This window comes from Crocuta crocuta, unplaced genomic scaffold, assembly GCF_008692635.1.
Source record: "Crocuta crocuta isolate KB4526 unplaced genomic scaffold, BGI_CrCroc_1.0 scaffold56, whole genome shotgun sequence".
In the NCBI taxonomy this organism is placed as follows: domain Eukaryota; kingdom Metazoa; phylum Chordata; class Mammalia; order Carnivora; family Hyaenidae; genus Crocuta; species Crocuta crocuta.
This window is the reverse complement of record NW_027531334.1, coordinates 978,635-986,467: the sequence shown is the minus strand read 5'-3', so window position 1 is coordinate 986,467 and position 7,833 is coordinate 978,635. Positions and strand designations below refer to the sequence as shown.

Here is a 7,833-nt window from a genome sequence, read left to right as displayed (position 1 = left end):
CCCAGGTGCCCCACTGGAGGACCTCTTTGAGGCCATCTAGTCACATCACCTTGTTTTACAGTTGAGAAAACTGAAGCCTATGGAAATTTTAACATCCAATGATCTCTGCAGAATCCTTTTTCTCTCTCATTCTTGTCAATGTCTTGTCTTTTCCTGGTTTTTCAGGTCACATATTTAGACCATAGGATCATGCAATAGAAATACGTGGGCCTTCTCATCATGTGGTCCTAGAATGGGGCTGAGCATGGGATTGGGTAGCTCCATCATTTGATCTGAAGGTCATTTGGCTGGCTGTGGGAATGCCTGGCAGTTCTTCAGGTGAGTGGAGAACACCCTTATCGATAGCTTGAACACTATTCTGCAATTTTCTGAGGGACACGGCAAAGTACCAAAGACCTAAGTAAAGCATTCACAGTCACAGAGAGGGGGGAAACCAGGTCCTGAGTCTTGGGCTACATCAGGAGTTCACAGTCTTTCCTAAGTAGGGGAAAGGTTACTGATACCTGTTCATTGGGGTCCTAAGGAAAGCACAAGGGTAGAGGCTTCATTCACTCCTAGGAGGATTTGCCTTTCCGAATGAGGACCATAGAGGGTAATCATTACTTAAATAAATGAAGAGGCTGAGTGGGAGGCATAATATAGCTGCGTGTATTGATGAATTAGGTGAAAGAGTGAGATAAAGACTGCTTTTAGTATTTTCTTCAAGTCCTTCTACAGAGATGAGTGCTTTTATCAGAAAGAAAAAGAGAACTAACAATATTTCATTTCTATTCATCAAGAAGAGTAATTATAGAACTGAGAAAACAAACATTGTAAAAACATGGTACAAATAAAACATACTCAAAACAGAACAGATGGGGCCCTGGATAGTCAAAGCCATTCAGAACCCTGATACAACCCTGGTTACCTTCCACTGAAATAAGGACCTGTCTCTTCCATCCCTATTTCCTTTTACCTGCCAAATACACTTCCCCATCTCATTTCACTGGGCTTACCTATATGCATTCTTAGTTCTCAGCCTGAATATTACCCTTCAGGAAAGTTTCCCCTCCCCCTCTAATTCTACTTTAGGTCTCCCTGTTAAATGCCATTATAGCATTATGGTAACTTTTTTTTTTTTTCTTACCATGATTTGACAAAAATGAAACAACATGAATTAAACTAAATTTATATTTGCAATAATGTCTGTATCCCCGTTATATTTAAATTTCATATAGGCAGAGATTGTATCTTTTTTGGTCATTGTTAATTGAGGCTCCTGGCACATAAACACTCAATAGTTATTTGCTGAATTAATAAACCAACCATTTGGAATGAGTTCAGAGTTTCAGATTTTGTGTAGGCTTCCTAGTGCATAGATTTTTAATATGTGGAAAAATCAATAAAATGTATTATATACAAAAGCATTTTCAAAGTATATATATAGTATTGTTGTTCAGAACTGGCTCTAGAGGACAACTGAAACCAAATGTTGGCTCTTTCCTCTAGAAAGTGTGTCCAGAAAGGCTTCATTTCCCTCATTTGCAAGATAAGGATAATTGTGTCTACTTCACAAGTTTTCTCTGAGGATTAAATGAGATAATGCAGGGCAAACATTAAGCATAGTGTCTGGAACATAAGTTTTCCTTAATTATTAGGTTATTAATTTGAGTAAAAATATAGAAACAGGCAAATGCTCAGTTTTTCAAGATGGTGGAAAATGTAAATGACTATGTGGCTATCAACAAGGATTTAGTTCTAGTTTTTCCATGGAGTAATCATATGACATTAGGCAAATTACAAATATCTCTGGGCCTAAGATTCTATAACATGAGAGATTTAAAGTGTTCTTTTAGGGTACATCGTGAGAATCAGTGTTGTGAATGTCCTAAATTGATATAAAGTTGAATGTTATTCTTAGTAGAGTTAGATCTTTTATTAGATTCTTAAAGAGCTTGTAGTTCAGGTCTGGTTCTTGGAAAGTAGATGGAGATGGAGGTTAGTGTGCAGGAAGTATATACTAAGATGTATTCTTAGCATTGACACCTGCTGGGGAAGGGAGGTAGGTAGGGTTGGGCAGAAAGAGAAGCAAGCTGTCAAAACAAACCTTGGCCAAATATTCCTTGATGGACATTTTGCCAGATTCTTTGGGATGAACATGACCAATATGAACAGTATCATGACTTCAGCATTTTTTATTTTGAAGTGTGTGGTGGATACTTTTGCTACTATCTTCCCAGCATCCATCCTCCCATGAACACTTTCTTGTCTCATTCCAACCATGGAATTTGTAGGATAGAGGCCATATTCTTACAGCCTCTGCTCCAGGGTTGAATGTCTAACTTAAACCCTGGGCAATTTGAGTCAGTTTTGAGAGGGTCATTATTTGGCAGTGGGGGCCAAAGTGTGAAACTCAGTCTGGCATTGCTCATGACCTCTGAGTAAGGAAATCATGATGGATTTCAAAACCTACTTCTGCATATGGCATAATGATAAAGAATTTAGTCTCTAAGAAGTCATAACAATCCTAAATACATATGTATCTGATACATTTCAATGTATATAAAGCAAAAGTTGTTAGAACTGGAAGCAAATATAGATAAATCTACAATTATAGCTGGAGAATTCAACACTCAGTAATTGAGAGAAGACCAAATCAGTAAGGATATAGAAGACATGGACCCTATAAACCAACTTGAACTAGTTGGCATTTATAGAATTGTCTATCCAATAGCAGAAGAATAAACATACTGTTTAAATGCATATGAAACATTGATCAAGGTAGACTATGTTCTGGGCTATTAAACCCAAAGAAATTTAAAAGACTGAAATTATAGAGTACATTCTCTTACCATAATGGAACTAAGTTACAAACCCATAACAAGAAGATATCTGGAAAATCCACAAATATTTTAGAAAGTAAACACCACTTCTAAATAATCCTTATGTTAAAGGTCACAAAGGAAATTAGAAGATATTTTGGATTAAGCAAAAGTAAGAATGCAACACATTAAAATTTATGGGCCACATCTAGAACAATATTATATATGCAATTCATAGAATTAAATGCTTATATTAGAAAAGAAGAAAGGTCTTAGATCCATGATCTAAGCCTTAAGAATCCAGAAAAAGGGGGCACCTGAGTGGCCCAGTTGGTTAAGCGTCTGACTTTGGCTCAGGTCATGACCTCACGGTTTGTAAGTTCAAGCCTCAGGTCGGGCTGTGCTGACAGCTCAGAGCCTGGAGCCTGCTTCGGATTCTGTGTCTCCCATTCTCTCCCCCCCTCCCATGATCATACTCTGTCTCTCTCTCTCTTAAAAATAAATAAACATTAAAAAATTTTTGTAAATCTAGAAAAAGAGAAGTTAAACCTGAAATCAAACAAAATGAAGGGGAAGAATAAATAGCAGAAGTCAAAGAGAATCGATGAAATGAAAAGCTGGTACTCTGAAAAGATCAATATAACTGATAAACCCAAACTGAGCCAAAGGGAGGGGAGAAGAGAAGAAAAAATGACTAATATCTGCAATGAAAGAGGAAACGTCACTATTTTATAGACATTAAAAGGAAAAGGGATTATTACAAACAGTTCTATGTCCATATAGTCAATAACTGAATGACCTAGTCTTTGTCTTGAAAGTCTAGCAAAACTCCTGCAAGAATAGATTACCCCAATAATGTATCTACTAAAATGTAGTACTTACTAAACTTCTAGGAAAGAAAGAATACCAAATCTACACATGCTCTTCCAGAAAATGGAGGGAATGCTTGTTAACTCATTTTACCATAATACCAAAACCAGACAAAATATTACAAATAAACTAAAAACATTCCTCATGAACAGATGCTAAAATCATCAAAATATTAGAAAATTGAATCCAGTATATTAAAAAGGATAATACATTATGACTAATTGGAGTTTATCCTGTAAATGCAAGGCTGGTTCAACATTTGAAAATGAATCCATATAATTCATCATATCAACAGACTAATGAAAAAATACATATATTTACAATTTATAAAACTGTAAAATTCAGTACCTATACATGACTCATAAAACAAGAACTCTCAGCAAACTAGGAATAGGAGACTTAATCCAGCTGTGATGGGCATGTACCAGAAAATGTACAACTAATGTCATATTTAATAGTGAATTAATGCTCTTCCCCTAAGATTGGGCGGGGGAGGAGGGGAACCAATCCTGTCCACTCATAACCTTCCTGTTCGACATCACACTGGAGGTCCTAGTTAATAAGGCAAGGTTGAGGGCGCCTGGGTGGCTTAGTCGGCTAAGCGTCCAACTTTCGCTCAGGTCATGATCTTGCGGTTCATGGGTTCGAGCCCCGCGTCGGGCTCTGTGCTGACAGCTCAGAGCCTGGAGCCTGCTTCAGAGTCTGTGTCTCCCTCTCTCTCTGACCCTTCCCTGCTCACGCTGTCTCTCTCTCGTGCCTAGAAATAAATAAAACAAAAAAAATTTAAAAAAAAATAAGGCAAGGTTAAGAAACTATTGATAAGTGCAACATCATGGATAAATATCAAAGGCCATTATGCTCAGTGAATCAAGTCAGACCTAAAAGACTGCATACTGTGTGGTTTCATAGGATATTCTAAAAAAGACAAAACTGTGGGGACAGAAAACCCAATCAGTGATTGCCTGGGGCTGAGGTTGCAGGGAGAGTTTGAATACAATGGCTTGGGGGGAGGTTTTGGAGAGTGAGAAAGCTATTTAATATTTTGTTTATAATGGTGGTCAAAGGGCTGTATGTGTTTGTCACAACTCCTAGAACTGTATAATAAAAAGGGTATATTTTGTCATATGTAAGTTTTACCTCCATACACCTCACAAAGAAAAGGAAATCCCACAGAGAAAAAGCATGATGTGGGTTGGTCTTTGGAATAAAATTCTGGTGACGTTTTTGTCTGTAGTTGCAATTTTTTTTTCCCCAGAAGTCTAGATATATCTCTGGTCTTTTTATATTTGATTATTTATGTACTCTATGAATTATATGAGTGACTCAGAATATTTCCAGTTTACTCTCCATATTTTTACTCAAGCCAGTTCCAATTAGGTTTCTGTCACCTACAACAGCCAGTCCTGAGTAACACAAGGACATACACTTGCACAGGTAATTGTTATATGAGGGCGTGTGAGGAGTGCTATAATAGAGGTAAAAAGCATATGAGAGAAGAGAGGGGAACGTGATTCAGTTTGACTGAGGAATCTCAAGGATAGACAGTAAATGAGTTGGCCTTGAAGACTTTTTGCAGTTGGAGTCATGGGAAGCATATCTCATCTTGAGCATTACGATATGATTTAACAGACAGACGGATGATTACGTATGGTGTCTTCAGGAGTAAGAGGTGCGGTGGGGCTGAAATGTAGAGACCATGGAACCAGGAAAATGGTGAAAGATAAACTTGGGAAGGTAGACTCTTACCAGACTGAGAGACCTGCATGCGTGCAAGTGTTTGAAGTTTATTATACAGAGAGTAGGCAAGTGGTATGTTCAGAAAAGCATTTTTGAAAGGTAATTTAGATGCAGTTTGAAGAATTAGCAGATGTGGTTAGGATAGGTCAGTGAGGAGGCAGTTGTTCTAGATTAGAAGCCTAAAGATGACATGCTCTGAATAGGTAGAAAGGGTACGATGCTGTTGGTGTTACGATAGCAGTTACCACTTCTTCACCACTTCCTATGAGTGAGGCATTGTGCCGAAGTGCTTTAGATACACTCTTTCATTTCATCCTGATGATCATATAAGGTAGTTGGTATTATGCCAATATAGTAACTGATGATTTTTCACTTAGGCCATATAAGTGAAGCTGACCCATTGCCTCTCCCAGCTTCCCAGAGGTGGGAACATTAGGGGTGGGCATATGTTTTAGGCCATCTAACAAAATTACTTTTTTCCCCCCTCACCATAGCAAATGGCGATGGACAGGTATATAACTCACCATATTTACCTGGTGAGGTAAATTTACCAAATTTATAGGACTAATTAGTAAAAGATTAACTTCATCTGCTTTTGATAAAAAATGAAAGAATTACTTGGAATCATTTGTTAATTGATTGATTCTTTATCCCTGTGCTTACCAATGGTTTTTCTTTAAACATTAGTTTTAAGAAATATTCTGTGAAAAAGTTTTCTATGTTGCACATTACTGGGGAAACCTTGCATAGAAATACCCCCCTCAGAACATATTAAAGGCTCTAGAAATCCAGTAGAGAAATCTATTTAATAGTGTTTAATTCACCATTTTCAAAGTTATGCAATGAACATGCCCTTTTCACACATTTATTGATTACAATCTACCACATTTTAGAAAATACAGCAGTGGGAATTTATCTTCCAAACTATAGTTAAACCATTCAAGATTTTAATAGCTGGATAAAGGCACTGCTCACCTTATCTCCCATATCTCTTGAGGCAGCATTTCTCAGCCTTTTTCCTCTAGCACTTACAAAAGTGCAGATCATGATCTGAAAACAAATTGTAAAATTTAAGTGCCAGGGTCATGTTTTGGTCAATTTGGACGTAAGCAATCCCATATAACACCATTCCACTGCCTTCAGGATACTCCAGAATTCATCACTTGACAACTGTGGAGAAAACAGTGTTGAAGTTGGCTTATAATCTGCCTGAGACTCCCAGACACAACACCTAAACAAATTTCATAAGCAAATGAAGGGTTATTGAATGATGTGAGGTAGAAGTTCACATCCTCTGCAACACAGTTACCCAAGAGTCTCATTTTAAAATCTGGAATGTGAAAACAGGCTTAAGGAGTAATTGAAAAAATTCCCAGCATGCCTGGCATGGTGCTGGGTGGGGTAAATATGGCAGTAAAAAGAACCAGTGTTGTTTTCTTGGAGCATTCTTGTTGTAACTTCAAGTGTGATATCTCTGAGATACCTCCCATCAACTTATAATTTACCTTGAATTTTCTTCCTTATAAATTTGATGAAGTGGTACAGAAAATGCAATGAAAGTGTGAAAAGAAAGCAAAGTCCTTCCTAAAAGAGAAGCATTTTACAAAACCTAAAAGCTGGTTCACAGGGAAGGCCATCAATGGGGACACCTGTGACTACCACAGGAATAACAATTATATTTACAAATATTTCTTAGGCATTTCAAATGCAAAGGAACTCTTCCCTCCTCAGGAAACTTCACAGTGTTTTGCTGATGACAAACTGGTGTGATAAAAATAAAGACACATTGAAATGGAATCTTTACAATTGTGATTCTTAAACACTTAGCACTGCTGTGGAAAAAATACAATACACTTTTACATACCCAAGCTATCTTATTTTAGCACTGTTTTGCAAACAATTGAGAAGTCTTAACAATCAGTCCATGTTAAAATTAGCTTAAAACATGTGCTCTCTGAATGAATTACATTGAACATGTTCAGGGAATCCAAGATGATTTTAGTTTTTCATTTAGGAAAAACCCACAACTAGTGTTTCTCATTATCTTGTTTAGTAGCTTTTTTTGCTTACCAGAAGGGTTGAGAATTCTAGAAACCTCTAAAAGGTATACATGTCTTAAAGATGATGATTTTGAAGCTGAAGCAATATGGAGGACAGAAAAGACCATGGGGCAATGTTTGAAGGGCAGTATAATCTCTATTCTGAGAGAACTTCCAAATATATTTATTTGGTGGGAAATCATCATGTATACAACTGAGTACAATTAGGGGCATCATGGAGTGAGAATGGAAACTGTCCACAAAGCTTACTTCTACAATGACCTGACTCAACTCTTTGTTTTTGTCATCAATATAACATTATCCCTGTGTAAGAGAAGAAACTTTTTTCCCTTGCCCTAATAGGTTCTCCAGCTGGGGCCCTCCAA

General features: G+C 37.2%; 1 long non-coding RNA gene across 1 annotated transcript in view; it reads right to left on the bottom strand.

Annotated features, from left to right (window-relative positions):
• Positions 1-4,307: 4,307 nt before the first annotated feature.
• LOC144238057 (uncharacterized) overlaps positions 4,308-7,833 on the bottom strand; it is a 48,152-nt gene continuing 44,626 nt past the window's right edge. Inside the window, exons 2-3 of the long non-coding RNA XR_013336998.1 lie at positions 6,384-6,458; positions 4,308-4,428 (exon numbers count right to left, since the gene is read on the bottom strand). This is a non-coding gene — a long non-coding RNA (uncharacterized LOC144238057). The remainder of the gene's footprint in view (positions 4,429-6,383; positions 6,459-7,833) is intronic.